The following is a 20,251-nucleotide window of genomic DNA, read 5'->3' as shown; positions in this document are numbered from 1 at the left end:
AAATGAACCCGCACTACGCTGTGGCACCCAGAAACACAAAAATAAGCGTACGCATAATACACGCAGCCTACAATGACCTCTAAAGGGGCACGCGACACATGGGGCAAGCACAGTTGGTAAATACGTGCGCGACTCACCATCTGCCTGGAAAAGGAACGTGAAAAAGAAGCACGTGTGCGCGTTGGCAACACCCCCGCCAAAAGAAGAATTGTAAACTGTCTGAGGAGACAGGACAAAAGGAGAAGTGAATGCTGTTTGAGGAAACAGCCCCAAAAAATGAAGAAAAATGAAAGCTGTCAGAGGTAACAGGGAGTATGAACTAGAAACGCTTTGAAGTAATCACGTGTGAACCGACAAGAAATACAGATTTCACCCACTCGCTCTCCACGAAAAGCACATACAAGGAAATGGCGTCCTACACGTAGCTTTTAAACTGGCCCACACGTACACGTCACATAGGCGTGTACGCGGGCACTTTCCTCCAATTACACACGATGACACTCGGACGTGCAGTTTTTCCACGTGGGCTCTGTCATCACGTGCTATGAGGGAAACACCCTTGCGCGTCACTTCACCGACGCGCTTACACGCTAAGGGCCTTTGGTCCAATGAAACCGCGTATGTGTGCTGACGTGCTTACGCGCTAAGGGCCTTTCCTCGAATTACACGCAGACGTGCAAGATTTTCTCGTGCCAAATCACTCCATATCAAGCTGGCCACGCAACAACACACGGAAGACCACGCTCCTGCCCAGAAGGCCGAATTACTGCCCCCCAGAGCCCCAAGCACGCTCCCACCTGCCATCTGTTGCTGCCTGACTGCCTGCTGCCCACGTTCCCTGCTATTTGCTGCCTGCACATCAGCCAGGGGTGCAGTTGCTGTGACCACCCTTGCTGGAACCAAAGAATCCCGACTGGTATACCATCGCTCCACAGCCCAGCCCCAAGACCCACTTGCCCACCCACTCCTGCCTCTGGGGTTGCCATGTCGGGCACAACATCATCTGGCACCACTGGCAACCCCCAGCCAGAGAGGCAGAGGGCCACCAGCTTCACTGCCTCCGAAGTTGGTGTCCTGGTGGAGCAAGTCCTGGGGCAGTATGATGCCCTCTTTGGAAGTTTGCGCGCCGACAAGGAAGGACGGACCAGGAACTGGATGGACATCGTGACTGCCATCAATGCGGAGGGGGTAGCAGTCCGCGACTTACAACATGTCAAGAAGCGCTGGGAGGACTTCAGGTCCAGGACCCTCAACAAGGCCCGGCGCCTCTTGAAGGCAGCGGATGCTAAGGGGCGCTGGGGCCACCTGTCGGAACACCAAATGAGGGTCCTGGAACGCATATGCCCAGCGCTCCACGTCCAGGTCCTTGAGAGGCAGACCCCTCTGAAGTTGAGCGGTAAGTGTGCATGCATACTGATTGTTTGCTGTGCATGTCGTGGTGTGCCTGTAGTGGGCAGGTGGCACATGTGTTTTTGTATGGCCATGTATGGATGTGTATGTACAGGGGGGTGATGCTGACACATGCAAGTCCTCTCATGTGTGAGACAAATGGATGGTGTAAGTGTGGGTAAGCATGCAGGCCAAATGCATGTTTGAAATTCTGTGTATGTACGTTGGCATGGTTGTGGTGTCACACATGGATGGTGGTTCCTGCTGCATGTATTTGCACTTTGTACATGTGCTTTTGTGTGTATTTGACAAGTGTGCAACTGTGATGCAACTTGGATGTATGTGACACTGACATGTAGAAGGCTGAATGCCAGATGTGACATGGATGGCGATCTCATCACTGTGACAGTTGGTGGACATGTAGACATGCATGTAAGTGTGGTGGCGTGTGTGCATGTGTTGTGCACTCCCCGTGTTTTATGTGACGTCAGGCTCACCTTCGGATGCTCATGCTGTCGTATGTGTGTGGATGGTGCTGGCTGGTGCGAAATGGCTGTGGAATTGCTCATGTGTGTGAGTTGAAATGACATGTGTGTTGGGGATTGTGATGACATGTCTGAGGTTTGCCAATGCCACTCATGTGCAACTGTCATGTGTGTATGTGTCCATTGTACAGTGCCCTGATGCCTGTGTTTTATTTCTCCCTGTCTGCAGCGTCAACTGATGAAGAGGGCGGAGAAGGTGCTGTGGAGCACAGCGGCAGGGATCGCAACGCCAGCCGGAGACGCAAGGCCTGGCTCCCCTCCCAAGTTGTCATCTCATCAGGGAGTGAGGAGTCCGGTGCCGCGTCCCAGGCCGCAGCTGCCGAGGGTAGGTCCAAGAGGCGGAGGTCGGAGTTGGACTCCTCGGCAGCAAAAGGGGCAGCTGAGACCCCACATGCTCCGACGGAGGAAGAGGGCACGGAGTCATTCAGGTTGGTGGGGGGTTTGGTGGAGGAGGAGGCCGTGGAAGGGACAGACACGGGGTATGGAGATGGGGATTCCACTGGTGCTAGTGGTGCAGTGCAGGGGCTGGGACAGGAGGCAGCACAGGCCGCGCGGAGGTGCCTGTGTGTAATCCTGTCCCCGATCCTGTGACTGCATCATCCTGCACCAGCAGGGATGCCTATGTCCAGACCCGTTTTCAGGGAGGGGATCCGCTTACAACAACGGGCCTTCCTCTCCCTACGGACGTGGCTATCCGGGACCGGGTTGAGCCTGTCCTGAGTGGGATGGCGTTGCATCAACGGGGCATGCGAGGCGACATGCAGTGTTTTCGTGAGGACACTGCACGTCATCTCGAATGTCTCGTTGGCCGCGTTGACCTACTGGGACAGGTCACCAGGGACAGATTCCTCCGTTTGCTGGACCTTGTTCCGACCCTCTCCTCACTTGAACCCCCTATGCGCCAGTCGTCCTCCATGCCATCTTCACACCCATGTATCACCTGGGTACCCTGTGGAGCTGCCTCTGACCCTGCGGCCAGGCTGGTGGAGGAAAGATCCCTGCCACAGTCGGGAGTCGGACGTCCAGCAGGGATGGCCACCTCGACAACAGCACCCCAGCCGGAGGAGGACGTGCAGGCAGCAAGAGCCAGGGCACAGGCACATCAGCAGCAGCAACAAGAAGGGAGCCATGATGGCTCGGGGCCTTCAACATCAAAGGGGCAGGCATCGGCCAGAGGGCAGGAGGACCCAGGACTGGAAGTGTCTTCCGTGTGACAGCGGATAGGCCATGCTATAGATGCGGAGCGGCAGCGGGCGGAAGAGGCACGGCTCACGATGGTCAGGGCGGAGAATTCCATGCGTAGGGCTCTGAGGCGGGCCGAGTGCAATTCGCAGGGACCTGGAGGTCCAGATGTCATCGTGCAAACCCTTGGGGCCATGGAAGAGAACCGCCTCTGGGACATCGAGCAGGAGTTCGATGATGCCCTGGCCCGGGAAATCGGGAAGTGAGCCGTCGGACTAGCCCACTGCCATTGTAAATAGTTTTTAGAGTTAGGTTTCCTTTTCGTTTTCCTTTTATTTGTGGTGAATGGACAATGCCACACAAATTTGTATATAGTTGTATTTTTAGGTAGTTTGTAAGATAGCTTTCATTTGTTTGGTTGGGCTCATGGACCCTTTTCATACTCCAACAATGGATTTATTAGAAATATTTTTGTTGAGTTTGCACATGGATTAATGTTTTTTTTTTCACATTGGATTGTAAATAGTTGGACTATGGATTCATTTGAATTTTTTTTTTTTTTCATCATGGACATGAAGCAATGGATTTTCTTTTCCTTTCCTTTGGATTTGCGTTGGTGGAGGGAGAGTTTGGACAGTTTTGGGTGGGGTGGGGGTGCAGGGGGACATTGGTGGGGGCCTGCTGGCAGGTGCCTCTGACTGCTGGGGGGTGGGGGTGCAGGGGGACATGGGTGGGACATGGGTGGGGGCCTGCTGGAAGGTGCCCCTGACTGCTGGGGGGGTGGGGGTCCAGAGGGACATGAGTGGGGCCTGCTGGCAGGTGGCCCTCACTGCTGGGGGGAGGGGGTGCAGGGGGACATGAGTGGGGCCTGCTGGCAGGTGCCCCTCACTGCTGGGGGGCGGGGGTGCAAGGGGACATGAGTGGGGGCCTGCTGGCAGGTACCCCTGATTGCTGGGGGGTGGGGATGCAGGGGGACATGGGTGGGACATGGGTGGGGGCCTGCTGGCAAGTGCCCCTGACTGCTGGGGGGTGGGGGTGCAGGGGGACATGAGTGGGGGCCTGCTGGCAGATGCCCCTCACTGCTGGGGGGCAGGGGTGCAGGGGGACATGAGTGGGAGCCTGCTGGCAGGTGCCCCTCACTGCTGGGGGGCAGGGTGCAGGAGGACATGAGTGGGGGCCTGCTGGCAGGTGCCCCTGACTGCTGGGGGGTGGGGGTGCAGGGGGACATGAGTGGGGGCCTGCTGGCAGTTGCCCCTCACTGCTGGGGGGTGGGGGTGCAGGGGGACATGGGTTGGGGCCTGCTGGAAGGTGCCTCTGACTGCTGGGGTGTGGGGGTGCAGGGGGACATGAGTGGGGGCATGCTGGCAGGTGCCCCTCACTGCTGGGGGGTGGGGGTGCAGGGGGACATGAGTGGGGGCCTGCTGGCAGGTGCCCCTGACTGCTGGGGGGCGGGGGTGCAGGGGGACATGGGTGGGGGCCTGCTGGCAGGTGCCCCTGACTGCTGGGGTGTGGGGGTGCAGGAGGACATGAGGGGGGGCCTGCTGGCAGGTGCCCCTCACTGCTGGGGGGTGGGGTTGCAGGGGGACATGGGTGGGGGCCTGCTGGCAGGTGCCTCTGACTGCTGGGGGGTGGGGGTGCAGGGGGACATGGGTAGGGGCCTGCTGGCAGGTGCCCCTCACTGCTGGGGGGCGGGGGTGCAGGGGGACATGAGTGGGGGCCTGCTGGCAGGTGCCCCTGACTGCTGGGGGGTGGGGATGCAGGGGGACATGGGTGTGGGCCTGCTGGCAGGTGCCCCTGACTGCTGGGGTGTGGGGGTGCAGGGGGACATGAGTGGGGGCCTGCTGGCAGGTGCCCCTCACTGCTGGGGGGTGGGGGTGCAGGGGGACATGGGTGGGGGCCTGCTGGCAGGTGCCTCTGACTGCTGGGGGGTGGGGGTGCAGGGGGACATTTGTGGGGGCCTGCTGGCAGGTGCCCCTGACTGCTGGGGGGTGGGGGTGCAGGGGGACATGGGTGGGGGCCTGCTGGCAGGTGCCCCTGACTGCTGGGGGTTGGGGTCCAGGGGGACACGGGTGGGGGCATGCTGACATGTGGCTTGGCTGGAGGGCATGCCCATGGTGGATGGGCTGCCTGTGGGACATGACCAGGGGTGCGGGGTAGTCCCCAGTGGTGTGGGCTGCCTGCAGGGGCCGTGGAGGGTGTAGAGGGAACACCTGGGAGGACCCACACTGCCAATTCACATGTAGGACTCCCCGCGCACCCCTGAAATACACGTATCCCAATCGCACAGGGCCTATCACATGTGAAACTTCCCGCACATCCCTGAAATACACGTACCCTGCTCGCACAGGGCCTATCGCGTGTGAAACTTCCTGCGCACCCCTGAAATACACATACCCCACTCGCACAGGGCCTATCGCGTGTGAGACTTCCCGCGCACCCCCAAAATACACGTACCCTGCTCAAATCGCGTGTGAAACTTCCGGCGCACCGCTGAAATACACGTACCCTGCTCAAATTGCGTGTGAGACATCACGCGAACCCCAGTTATACACGTACCCCACTCGCACAGGGCCAATCGCGTGTGAAACTTCCTGCGCACCCCTGAAATACACGTACCCCACTCACACATGGACTATAGCGTGTGAGACTTCCTGTGCACCCCCGAAATACACGTACCCTGCTCAAATCGCGTGTGAAACTTCCCGCGCACCCCTGGAATACACGTACCCTGCTCAAATCGCATGTGAGACTTCACGCAAACCCCAGTTATACACGTACCCTGCTCAAATTGCGTGTGAGACATCACGCGAACTCCAGTTATACACGTACCCCACTAGCACAGGGCCAATCACGTGTGAAACTTCCTGCGCACCCCTGAAATACACGTACCCCACTCGCACAGGGCCTATCGCCTGTGAGACTTCCCGTGCACCCCCGAAATACACGTACCCTGCTCAAATTGCGTGTGAGACATCACGCGAATCCCAGTTATACACATACCCCACTCGCACTGGTTCAATCGTGTGTGAAACTTCCTGCGCACCCCTGAAATACACATACCCCACTCGCACAGGGCCTATCGCGTGTGAGATTTCCCGTGCACCCCCGAAATACACATACCCTGCTCAAATCGCGTGTGAGACTTCCCACGCACCCCTGAAATACACGTACCCCACTCGCACAGGGCCTATCGCGTGTGAGACTTCCTGTGCACCCCCGAAATACACGTACCCTGCTCAAATCGCGTGTGAGACTTCCCGCGCACCCCCGAAACACACGTACCCTGCTCAAATCGCGTGTGAGACTTCCCGCACACCCCTGAAATACACGTACCCCACTCGCACAGGGCCTATCGCGTGTGAAACTTCCCACGCACCCCTGAAATACACATACCCCACTCGCACAGGGCCTATCGCGTGTGAAACTTCCTGTGCACCCCTGAAATACATGTACCCCACTCGCACAGGGCCTATCGCATGTGAGACTTCCCGCGCACCCCCTAAATACACGTACCCTGCTCAAATCGCGTGTGAGACTTCACGCGAACACCAGTTATACACGTACCCCACTCGCACAGGGCCTATCACGTGGGAAACTTCCCGTGCACCCCTGAAATACACGTACCCTGCTCAAATCGCGTGTGAGACTTCACGCGAACCCCAGTTATACACGTACCCCACTCGCACATGGCCTATCGTGTGTGAAACTTCCCGCGCACCCCTGAAATACACGTACCCTGCTCAAATCGTGTGTGAGACTTCCCGCGAACCCCAGTAATACACGTTCCCCTCTTGCCATGTGCTGTGGGGCAGCCCTGTACACTGGTACAGGGTTAGCACAGCCCTTTGCGCTGGATTGGGGATTTTGATGGCTTTTCCTTGCGCGAGGGGCGTGCTTGGGGGCGTAACTGGCACTGCTGCAGGGTCACTGCGCCACTGTGCACCACGGCTGGTTTTGGTAGTTAAAATCCATGAATACGCTGTGCGCGGAAATGGATTTTAGCGCACGCGGCTGGCAAAGAGATTCACACACGCACACTGTGCTCCAGCCACGTGCGCCACTTGTGTGCTAATTTCTATGAATTACCGTGTATATTACATGTCCCTGCTACAACTCTTTAAACCATGGAGAAAAGAAGAAGAACTACTAGATAACTATGACTCCTACGAAGACGCTTTCAAAGCAAATGAAAGCACTATAACTGATGTAAACTTTGCACACTACAAAACAATGTTGCACAATGAACAGCAACACGAAGAAGAACTTCAGGCCCAACTAGATAAGGACACTCCTGACAGTAGTCAACCTTCTGTAACAGGAAGCCAAGAACCACTGAGACAGCCACTAATAACAAATGAGGCAGAATTAGCTATGACGGAAGTAGAAAACACCATGTGTCAGTATGAAGATAAAGAAAACTTAACTATACTACAATCAAAACTAAACAATGAGCAACATAGCATTTTTCAAGAAGTAACAAAAGAAATTGCACATGGCGTACAACATGAAAACAAAGAATGCACCTGCCAAAATTACAAACCTATGCTACTGTACGTCAGTGGTGAAGCTGGTTCTGGCAAAACATTCTTAATCAAAATCATCAGCAAATTCCTTCAACAATTGACAAACAACAAACTGTCAACTGTTGTCACTGCCCCCACAGATTTAGCTGCCTACAACATAGGTGGTGTCACGTTACACCGATTACTACTATTGTCAGTAGAACACCAGAACAAATTAGACTATTACAAACTTTTTACAGAAGCTGCAATGGAACTACGCAGAGTATTAAAACAAATGAAAATGCTACTAATAGATGAAGTGAGCATGGTCTTCAACCTAATGTTGGCTTTGATTCACCTCAGATTACAAGAAGTACTCAAAACAAACTACGAAGAGCTCTTTGGAGGAAAACACATTATTGTTTTCTGAGATCTTCTTCAATTGACACCAGTGAAATGTGAGCCTATTTTTAAAACCTTAGGACACAAACTCTGCCGTAAAACTGTTGGCAGCATAGGAAATGTCAACCTTTGGCAACATTTCCAATACAGAGAATTAACAGAAAACATGCATCAATCTGCAGATCTCACTTATGCCAACATCTTAAAAAGTATTAGAGTTGGTATACTATCTCAAGAAGCAAAAGCAATATTGAAAACCCGGCACATTCATGCACTTTATGGCGATAATGCATGTGCTACGGATGTTATGGAACAATTAGCCCACAAAAATGTCAATTGTATGGCCTTAATGCCAACTCTTGCAAGCTGTTTCAAATTCAATGAAAGAATGTTAAAAAAAAGAAATGCAACCAATAATTGAAATTAGCGCCACAGACAAACTAGACATACATGGTATGACACTACCCATGTGTGAACAAGCCACAACAAGACTAAATAGTTTAGAAAATTCAATCTCCAACACAGCTGGATTGGAAAAAATATTAAAATGATCCTTAAATGGCAGAGTAATGCTTACAGGTAACCTTGACGTGGATCAAGGAGTTAATGGAGCACTGGGTACAGTTGTTGGCATTCAAACATACCCACGTGACAACAACATTCAGTTTGTGAATATTCTCATTGACAAATTTTCAGAAGTGAAAAGGATAGGACGCTCAACAGCTCGATTCCTTCTCTTCAAAGACATGTATATATCCAGAGAACAATTTTCTCTAACTCTTGCATACGCACTCACCAGTCATACATCACAAGGTCTTACCCTAGACAAAGCATTGATAGACATTGGTAACACAGTCTTTAAAGAAGGCATGAGCTACGTAGCACTATCACGCTTGCATACACTTGACGGTCTAATTCTAATCAACTTTGATGTATGTAAAGTAAATGCTGATATTCCTTGCATTTTAGAATACAATAGACTTCGTTCACTATACACCCCCCATCTAAAAACATATGCTGTTCCACAAAAAGTAAAATGTTGTAAAAGAAAACTAAATCAAACAGAAATGCAAAAAAAAGGCACTGCAAATCCGCCAAAGAGAGTAAAAAAAAATAATACTTCATCAAGTACCACAAACAAAAAAGAAACTATTAGGGAAAGTAAACCAGGTACTTCTTCAAAAAAGGAAGACAAACTAAAAAAAAAAAACACTCAGATACAGAACTACCTGGTCCATTTAAACTTTCAAATGTAATTGGTGTAGTTTGCTATGCAAATGTAGCAATGAATATTCTATTTCAATTACCACCAATTGTTGACAACATTTACTTACACAGTACAGACCAATTGTGTTTGCAAATGTTAGTACTTCATAGAAACGCAACAAACAAATCCTGACAACACATATGGTGTTTATGGAATAAGACAACAATTGGACTACTGTGCTGGAATGGTGAAATTCACTATAAACTCACAGGAAGATCCACAAGAATTTCTAATGTACTTACTACAAGTACTGGAAAACAAAAACATACCTATAAATGAAAACATCCAGATTTCATACATGTGGAAACATGCATGCACTCTTTGCAACAATGTGACACACAAACAAATCCCCAATGAGCGCTTTGTGTATGTATCAATACCTAATTGTGAATCCGTTCCATTTCAGCAACTTGTACAAAATGCAAACCATGGTAGATTTTGTACTACCTGCAATTTGGATAATCACTCCACCTTACTAATACAAACACATAGTAAATACGTAATACTAATGCTTCTACGTTACAATGCAGATGGTACCAAAAACAACTGCAAGCTGACTGGATTCACACATGGTGAAGTATCACTTGGTAAGAAAACCTTCACAACAATAGGTATAATCTACCACACAGGAGCCACACCCAATGCAGGTCACTATACTGCATATATAAAAGAAAATGTGGATGGTTCGAATGTAATGATAGTACTATTACTCTAAAGCAGAGCTTACCAGCAAATCTTACAAACGCCTATTACATCTTCTTAAAACCAAAATGTATTAACTAAACTGTACTTAAACATTAATAAATCTTCTATTAAAAAACTATAAACTGTTAGAATATGCCAACAGCTATCTAGCTGCCCCAAGATTCTACAACAACTAAACAGATAAATGAATACCTCTAAATTATATCATAAAATAGACAGTTAGAAGACGCCAACTGGTATCTAACTGCCCCAAGATTTTAAAATAACCAAACAAATAAATCAATACCACTTCATTATAACAAAAAATAGACAGTTAGAATATGCCAACAGGTATCTAACTGCCCCAATATTCTACAACAACTAAACAGATAAATGAATACCACTAAATGATATCAAACAATAAACAGTTAGAATACGCCAACTAGTATCTAACTGCCCCAAGACTTTCAATAACCAAACAGATAAATCAATACCACTACATTATAACAAAAAATAGACAGTTAGAATACGCCAACTGGTATCTAACTGCCCCAAGATTTTACAATATCCAAACAGATAAATCAATACCACTTCATTATAACAAAAAATAGACAGTTACAATATGTCAACAGATATCTAACTGCTCCAAAAATCTGCAACAAGCCAACATATAGAACATTAGCCAGAAACAACAAGTGAACACTGAAAACAAACAAACAAATAGACTGTAGCATAACAAAAAAAGTTTTTTTTTTAATCCAGCAAGGATTTTTTTTTCTCCACAGAACCAATGATTTTAGCAACAAACACAGAAACTGAGCAAATATCACAGTACACTGGTTTGTAATCTACTAAAAATTAGGGTAAAAAAAAAAATGTTGATTATTCAATGTTATAAGTTGTTACAAACTACCAATACTAACATGATCTTTTATTTTATCACAGAAATTAACAAGGAATACATGTACTCCAGTTACTAAATCAAACAGTAAGTATATTATAATAAGTGTAACCATCGCAGCAAATCACACCCATAGTGACGTATAACTTAAGTGTTTATAAATTTGGTCTTGACCATGCACCCAAGACTCTATGCCCTGGACACAACCACCACAGCATATCACACCCATAGAGTCACACATTTTAACTATGCCATATGGGCACTTTTAATGTCCGCGAACATGACAAATGTTCTTAGAACAGTTTCAACTTGCCCACAAACACTACGGACAGGTATAGCGTCCTCAGGACACCCCCATTTCGTTTACTTACGAACATTTCAGAACACTGCGAGTTTTCTTAGAACAGTTTCAACTTGCCTGCGAACTGTACGGACAGGCATATCGTCCTCAGGACACACCTATTTCGTTTATTTATGAACATCCCAGGACACTTGACGTGTTCTTCTAACAGTTTCAACTTGCCTACGAACAGTACGGATAGGTATAGAGTCCTCAGGATACCCCCATTTTGTTTATTTACGAACATCCCAGGAGACATAATGTGTTCTTAGAACAATTTCAACTTGCCTACGGACAATATGGACAGCGTCCTCAGGACAACCCCATTTCGTTTATTTACAAACATTTCAGGACATCGTCTGTATTCTTAGAACAGTTTCAACTTGCCTGCGAACAATACGGACAGTCATAGCATCCTCAGGACACACACTTTTCATTTATTTACGAACATTTCAGGACACTGCGTGTGTTCTTAGGACAGTTTCAGCTTGCTTGTGAACAATTCAGAAAGCTCTAGCGTCCTCAGAACACCACCATTTTGTTTATTTACGAACATCCCAGAACACATGTTCTTAGAACAATTTCAACTTGCCTACGAACAATACGGACAGTGTCCTCAGGACACCGCCATTTCGTTTATTTACGAACATTTCAGGACATCGTCTGTGTTCTTAGAACAGTTTCAACTTGCCTGCGAACAATACGGACAGTCATAGCATCCTCAGGACACACCCATTTCGTTTAATTACGAAAATTTCAGGACACCGCGTGTGTTCTTAGGACAGTTTAAGCTAGCTTGCGAACAATTCGGACAGTTCTAGCGTCCTCAGAACACCCCCATTTTGTTTATTTACGAACATCCGAGGACACTTGATGTGTTCTTAGAAAAGTTTCAACTTGCCTACGAACCATACGGACAGGCTTAGTGTCCTCAGGACACCCCATTTCCTTTATTTACGAACATTTCAGGACACCCGTATTGTCCGCGGTCAGAACGAACACAACAGGGGTGCCTGCCACCTAAATAAATACAACATTTAACCCATCTCTTACTCCCCCACCCTCCCCAAACAGTCTTACACATCAAAACACTTTACTAAATAGTATTTTTCCACCAAGTTTCACCACGCTGTCCGCGGACGTCCGCGAATCCAAGATGGCGGGTGTTTCCAAAAATCTGACGCACTTCACGCTCTTCATCGTCCAATCAGCGAACATGTTGCATGTCCGTGGAGATGACGCAAGCTGATTGGCCAATCAGGACACTGTCCACGGAGCGAACATGGAAGTGTGTCAGCGGACCGAACATAGATGTCACACATTTTTTGTGACCTACTTTTTGGTCATTTTTTAAAAAACTACTGGACGGATTTTCACCAAATTCACGAAAGCACGCTTTCGGGACCAAGCCGCTGCTCTTGGTTCAAATTTGGTGAAAATCCATCCAGCGGTTTGGGCTGTAGGCGTGAGCAAAGTTTTTTCCCCATTCAATCTATGGGAAAAAAAGAAGTTTTGGGACCCCCCCTATAACTTTTCCCCCCTGGACCAAACCTCACCAAACTCTGCAAGAAAATTCAGAGTGACCCATATACTTTTTTGCAAAGTTTGGTGAGGATTCGTTCAGGGAGAGCGAAGGTATAAGCCACCCAAAAAGGGCTCTTTCTATGGAAACAGCAACTTAACCATAACTACACAGCCACTACCGTGGCTGTGTAATATATATATATATGATCAGCCCCCAAGAAAATTGAAATTTTTAGAAGGGATGAGACTCTTAGGGATGGATGGCAGAAGCAGAAACCAAAAACAAGAGGTTGAGGACGGGGAAAATCGACCAAGTCTCGAAAAAAACAAGGAGGAGTAAGCACCTCAGACACCACAACAGCAGACAAGACGGACAGACAGACACGCTCTGGAACAAAAAACTGATGGAAATACAAAGCCAATCACAAGACATGTCTATTGTCAATCTAACATCATGTGTCTTCTTAGTTGAAGAACTAAAGGTGCTCAAACTTGGCCTGAATTTTTGCCCCTTCCGCATCGTATAACTATGCTGAGACAAGAATAGACTTTGATAAGTACATGCATAAGATCCGCTTGAAAAAATTCTTTGCAGCCAATCCTCCCAATATTAAAGATGATGAACCACAATGTGGATATGCTCCGTTGGTCATTGAAGACATGAATGCATTACGAGATCTCATACATATAGAAACCGAATGGCAAGAAAATGAAGACATAAGTGATCCCCAATGGGAACTTATGAATATCTGCACTGATTGGCCTTGCAAAAGTAATCTCAAACTGAAATCACCCTTTAACCCCATGTTCAACCCTGGTGGCAACATAGAGGCCTTTCAAGATCTGGTCATAAATGATCTCAAAAAGTTTAGGAAAACTAAAATCAACATTTCTAATAATTTAACACGACGAGAGCAGGAGATCCTATCCAGCTTAAGTACATTGGAAGATTATATCATCAAACCCTCGGACAAAGGTACTAACATTGTCATTATGAACAGGCTGACTACATCATTGAAGCCAACAGACAGCTAAGGGACCATAAATGTTACAAATTGCTGAATATGGACCCCACAGTAGAAATGAACGACAAACTTTTTGAGTTATTGATGAAATTGAAGGAGAAAGGCTTACTGGAGGAAAACATGTGTAAATATCTGCATCCCAAGTTTCCAACGATGCCTACAATTTACTTCTTGCCAAAAGTCCACAAAAATAAAACAAGACCACCCGGGAGACCTATCATAACTTTATGTGGGGCACTACTTGAAAACGTGTCAAAACTAGTAGACGAAACATTGATAAAATTTGTCACCAGCCAGGACTTTCTGAATAAAATAGACGGCATACTCTGGGAACAGACGTACCTACTAGCCACACTAGATGTGGGGCCTCATTACGACCCTGGCGGTAAGGGGTTAACGCCAGCGTTAGCTGCGCCGACCCCTTACCGCCAATTACGAGGTCCCCTAGCGCCATGGTGCTTTTAACACCTGCTTTTAGCAGGTGTTAAAATCCATGGCGCTAAGGGACCATGGAGTTAATTACGCCACCGTAATTTACGGTGGCGTAATTAACGCCTTCCCCACTCCCATTATGCCCTATGGGGCAAAAATGGGAATGGGGAAGGGTAAATGGGGATTGGGGACTTACCGCCCCGCCTAGGTCGGAATGGGGCGGTAAGTCCGCCAACCACCATGGCGTAAACGCAGTTTACGCCATGGTGGTAAAGTCACGGCCCAGGCGGTAACTTACCGCCTGGGTCGTAATGAGGCCCGTGGTCTCCCTATACACTTCAATCAAGCACAAAGATGGATTGCAGTCTTGTGAGTACTTCCTGAAAACCAGATCGTTGAGCTACCTCGAGCATGGTAAGATGATTTTAGAAATGATCAACCTCTGCCTAACAAATAACAGTTTCCTATTTGATAACAAGTTCTACACTCAGTTGCAAGGAACCACCATGGGGACAACGTTTGCTCCCCATATTCAAATTTAACGATGGGATGGTGGGAGAAGTTCGCAGTGTGGGTCCCCTCAAACAGCCACCAAATGGAAAAAGTGATGTTGTGGCTGCATTACATAGACGATCTATTTGTAATTTGGGATGGCCCCACTAACGAATGGTTGGATTTTGTTAAGTCACTAAACATAAATGAATATAATCTTCAGTTCACCGAGTGCCATAGTAAGACCAGCATTGTATAATTTAGACATACTTGTAACTGTGGCTCAGGATAGTTTAGTGACTGAACTGTATCGAAAACCCACAAGCTCCAACACACCACTGCATGCTAAAAGCAACCACCCTACATCATTAAAGTGGAACATCCCCTACGGTGAATTTATCCGCATTAGACGGAACTGTTCTAAAGTGGAAACTTTTGACAAAAAAGTGCTGGAGAGAGCTTATCTTAAAACACGTCAAAAGGATCATCTGATACTACTGATGCCTAAGGTTCAAATTGGAAATACAATAGAAGAAACAGACACACGACTCATCTTGACATTTAGCAAAGCCTCAAAGTACATTCGCCATACAATACATAAACATTGGCATGTACTTAAGCAAGATGAGCATCTGGGGCGAACCTTGGGAGCAAACATCAATATCACCTATAGACGCTCCACCTCTTTGAAAGACAGCCTAGTGTCCAGCTACATGAGTCCCAGAACCACATCAGTGGTCCCGAGCTGGCTAGGTGCCAATCCAGAAGGTTTCCATAAATGTACAAAGTGTAAGGCTTGCAAATTTGCAACAAACATCAAAAACTACCAACATCCAGTACTGAAAAACAAAGTAATCATAAAATCCAGGATCATATGTGAGACCGAGTATGTTGTGTATGTCCTTACCTGCCTGTGCAATCAGTGGTATGTCGGGAGTACGATCGGCAAGTTAAAACTCAGAATCTTACAACACATAAGAGCGATCAAAACTGTCGATCCAACATACCCCATGGCCCTACACTTCCAAGAGAAACACGGAGGGAAACTGGAAGGTTTTGGGTACTTTGGAATACATGCCATCCAAAATTCAGCAAGGGGTGGCAATAGGGAACTCTTACTGAGACAAATGGAAACTAGATATATTCTAGACTATGAGACCAAGAAACCAAAGGGCCATAACTTAAATGAAGAATTATATACATTCCTAGGCCCATAACTTTTTATAGCAACTTGTGATGTAATTAGAGGTATGAATTGCTTAAGAGGATTCCAGATTCCAGCATGGCCTGTTTAGTTCCTGTCCCCTCAAATAACATGTGTTTTTATGACTCTTTTCATGATGAACTTGATTATTAGCCTTGTGTCAATGTAAATGCAAATACCCTCTGTTGATTATAAGTTTGTTTGCAGCAGTGAAAGAAAATAGGCTTCTCACTAGCATAAAGGTTAGAAGGTCTTCTAAATCAATATCTTTTCTATTGAAGGATTGGACATATTTTAGACCTTTCTTCTCCTTTATTCTTATTTCTTTGTTTTAATATTTTTTTTCACTTCTTTTCTCTTGTCAGGGCGAGCAACCTATCTTTTTGTTGCAGTATTTATTAACACAGGAACAGAACTACCCGCATGCACAATTCTTCCTTGTCTGTCTCTCTCCATCTTTGGTTGATACAACCTTTGGGTTGGCAACACCACTTATGATCTACTTTGCAAGTGAGGTTTTATTATGTATAGGCAATTGATTTTACGACTGATGCAAACTTTTAATCATTGTGGTAATTAATGAAACATGTGTATTTTTATAGTCCAAAAAAAACCTCTTATGCACTAAGCACTTTATCTTATTCTCATTTAGAGAGTAATACTGAGAGGCTGCTAAATGCACGTTGCACTTTACTAATTAGGAGTTGTACTCCGTGGCTGCTGATTGCACAAAGCACTTTAACAACATTTTGTTGTATATGGCATATTTTGCACAGTTAGTCTAAACAGACATTTGTACTAGAATAATCAATTGAAATACACATGAGTCTTAAAATGAAAAGTCTATAGTGCACTTTGCACTAAATTTGAAATACTGTATTGGTCATATTAATAGACACCTGATATGCAGTGATTTTTACTTTGTAATATGTCTTTGCCTACCACTTAGAATGCTCAACTTCACAGCATGCTTAGTTTGGCTTTGTTATGCCATTACGTGTAGCTCAGCTCTTGAACCCATTCAAAGATGGCAGACTTGTGTAACAGACTCATAGGAAATGTGTGCAACTCTCTATACTAAAATCATAGAGTTCAAATCTGTATAAATAGTCCTTCCTTTGTGTCTTTCACCCTTAACGTGAGCAAGCGGTTTGTTACCGCGAAACGCGTCATTTTCGTGCTGTTTTCCTTTTCTGTCCTGGACATTTAATGAATTAAAGAACATTTTTTGGCTGACTAGAATGGTTTGCTGCCTCAGTGTTTTGCCGTGATTCCTGTATGCAAGACCGCTTCCTGGAGTGCCTTCCGCTTTCCCTGCACTTCTGTACAGGGTCTATCACATATATATATATATTCAGTGAAAAAACTTTGTTAAAGGGACTTTATGGTTAAGTTGCGCTGCTAAAAACCTCAGCCAGCCCAGAATCATCACAGTACACAAAAATCTATTAAGAAAACAATTATCATTTCATTATTCAACATATTAACATTACAAATCCCTTGTACACATATTTCATGAAAAGTACATACACATGTGATGTCATCAGTGATGTCATCAATGACATTTGTGATGTCATCTTTGATGTCCTGGGTGTTAGTCTTAGCAGTGCACGGTGGTGGTGCGAGTTATGGTTGCTTAGCTTAACATAACTGGCGAATTTCAAGGGTTTTTCGGTTTTACTTGGAACCATAACGTCCCTTTGACAAAGTTTTTTCACTGAATTTCATTGGTTTTTAGCAGCGCAACTTAACCATAACGTCCCCTTAACGAAGTTTTTTCACTGAATTTCATAGGTTTTTAACAGCGCAACTTAACCATAACGTCCTTTAACAAAGTTTTTTCACTGAATTTCTTAGGTTTTTAGCAGCGCAACTTAACCATAATGTCCCTTTAACAAAGTTTTTTCACTGAATTTCATTGGTTTTTAGCAGCGCAACTTAAGCATAACGTCCCTTTAACAAAGTGTTTTCACTGAATTTCATAGGTTTTTAACAGCGCAACTTAACCATAACGTCCCTTTAACAAAGTTTTTTCACTGAATTTCTTAGGTTTTTAGTAGTGCAACTTAACCATAACGTCCATTTAACAAAGTTTTTTCACTGAATTTCATAGGTTTTTAGTAGTGCAACTTAACAATAATGACTTTGACTTTATATACATGTCATATGGAACTGACTGAATCTCTTCTATTGTACTTGATGTCCGCGAACTCATTTAATGTTCACGGACATGTTCGAAGAACAGTACCACTACCTAAAAACTCTGGGGGGGTATGTTTGATTGTTATATCATAACATAGGAACATTTAACAAATTCAAAAAGGAGCACACAAACACATTATATGTACTAATACATAAGAAATGTAACCCATATATACAACACACTAACATTTCATTTAAATGCACTATGTTCTAAAATGGAATATACCACAAGAAGATAAATTGGCTTCCAACATAATTACCTCACAAACACGACAGAGCTGAGAACAAGAGCAGACCCACTGAGTACATAGGACATATTTTACCTGAAATAGTAAGTGTACTTAATTTTATTCATATATTTATAAACTTTCTGTATTAGATAAAAAAAAAATTGCCGAAGATCATTTTAAACCAAAAAAAACATTTTAAACCAAAAACCTCATACCATTGCCCCACATGTACTTGTCCCTCCTCACCATATCCCAGTTAATTATCCCCAAACCCTCTCCATAACCCTAAACGTTTTGATGAGACTTCCATCCTTTCTTCACCTAATAACAATCATGTGGAAACCCCTTATTCTTCTGTTTTTGTTTCTGTTTCTGCCTCACCTTCTCTGTCATAAATTTTTAATATATGTTAAATAAAGTTTAATTTTTATATTCTGTTGTAAATAGTTTTGTTTTTTTTTTTTAAACAATGTAGGTGTCCGCGGACAGTGCAGGTGTTCTGAAATGTTCGTAAATAAACGAAAATGGAGGTGTCCTGAAGAACATTATACCTGTTCGTACTGTTCACTAGCAAGCTGAAACTATTCTAAGAACACACGCGGTGTCCTGAAATGTTCGTAAAAAAAAATATTAAAGTGTCCTAAAGAACACTATATCTGTCCGTACTGTTCGCTATCCCATTTAAACTGTTCTAAGAACACAATTGGTGTCCTGAAATGTTCGTATGTAAACGAAAATGGAGGTGTCCTGAAGAACACTATACCTGTTCGTAGTGTTCGCTAGCAAGTTCAAACTGTTCTAAGAACACACGCAGTGTCCTGAATTGTTCGTAATTAAATGAACATGGAGGTGTCTTAAAGAACACTATACCTGTCCGTACTGTTCACTAGCAAGTTGAAAATGTACTAAGAACACAATTGGTGTCCTGAAATGTTCGTACATAAACGAAAATGGACGTGTCCTGAAGAACACTATTTCTGTCCTTACTGTTCGCTAGCAAGTTTAAACTGTTCTAAGAACACACGCAGTGTCCTGAAATGTTCGTTTCACGTGTGACGCAATTTTAATTAGTTCAGGACCCGAACAGTGTCCGTAGAACATCAACGCGCATGCGCTAGCCAATCTCCGTGCATTTGGTGTCCTGCGGACATGCGCTTCCTTCGCGGACTTGTTCGCGAACGGATCATATGACCGCGGCCACGCTGATCGCGTGTTCTGAATGCCGACACTGTTCATGTCCTCGAACAAATTAAAAGTACATTTTCAATTAATCCATAATATTTTTCAATAAAATCTCACCATGGCACAAGTCCCACATAGTAATCCTGAGTTTCTACATACCTTTTGAAACTTTTCAAACTTTTTTTTGTGTTCGATCTGTCCGCGGACAGCGCGCATGTCCGCGATCCGCGCACAAGCACCCCTATAAAAGACCACGCCCTAGAGCTTATTCTCATTGTGTTTCTGGCTATTCTTCAGAACACAGCGATTTTTGCTGCCACCTGCAGATTACACCATCATCGAGATGGCATCCCTGGCTGCTGAACTGCCACCTGGTGCTGCACCTGCTTCAGCACCACCCCTACCCCCTCCACCACCACCACCTCCCCAAGGGCCTGAAGAGGGGAACAGGAGTGAGGATGCAGAGGAGGAAGAAAGGATGATGAGAATGAGGTAGAGGAAATCCCTACTACCCGCACTAGGCGTGAGTCTTGGGTGTGGCGGTTATTTACCATTCATGGGAATGTTCCTAAGGCTCGTGCGAACCGTGTTACCTGCAATGAGTGCAAAATGATACTCAGTCACGGGAAGCACGGTAAGTACAGCTTTGGGACCACTACTATGAAGCGACACCTGAGGTAATTTCACTCTGGGGCTATTCGCAGGGTTGTACCTTGCGAAGAACGTAGCAGGTTCATTTCCTCTACTT

This window comes from Ambystoma mexicanum, chromosome 7q (genome assembly GCF_040938575.1).
Source record: "Ambystoma mexicanum isolate Mex_15411 chromosome 7q, UKY_AmexF1_1, whole genome shotgun sequence".
In the NCBI taxonomy this organism is placed as follows: domain Eukaryota; kingdom Metazoa; phylum Chordata; class Amphibia; order Caudata; family Ambystomatidae; genus Ambystoma; species Ambystoma mexicanum.
The sequence above is the reverse complement of the archived record's forward strand: the minus strand, read 5'-3'. Positions refer to the sequence as shown.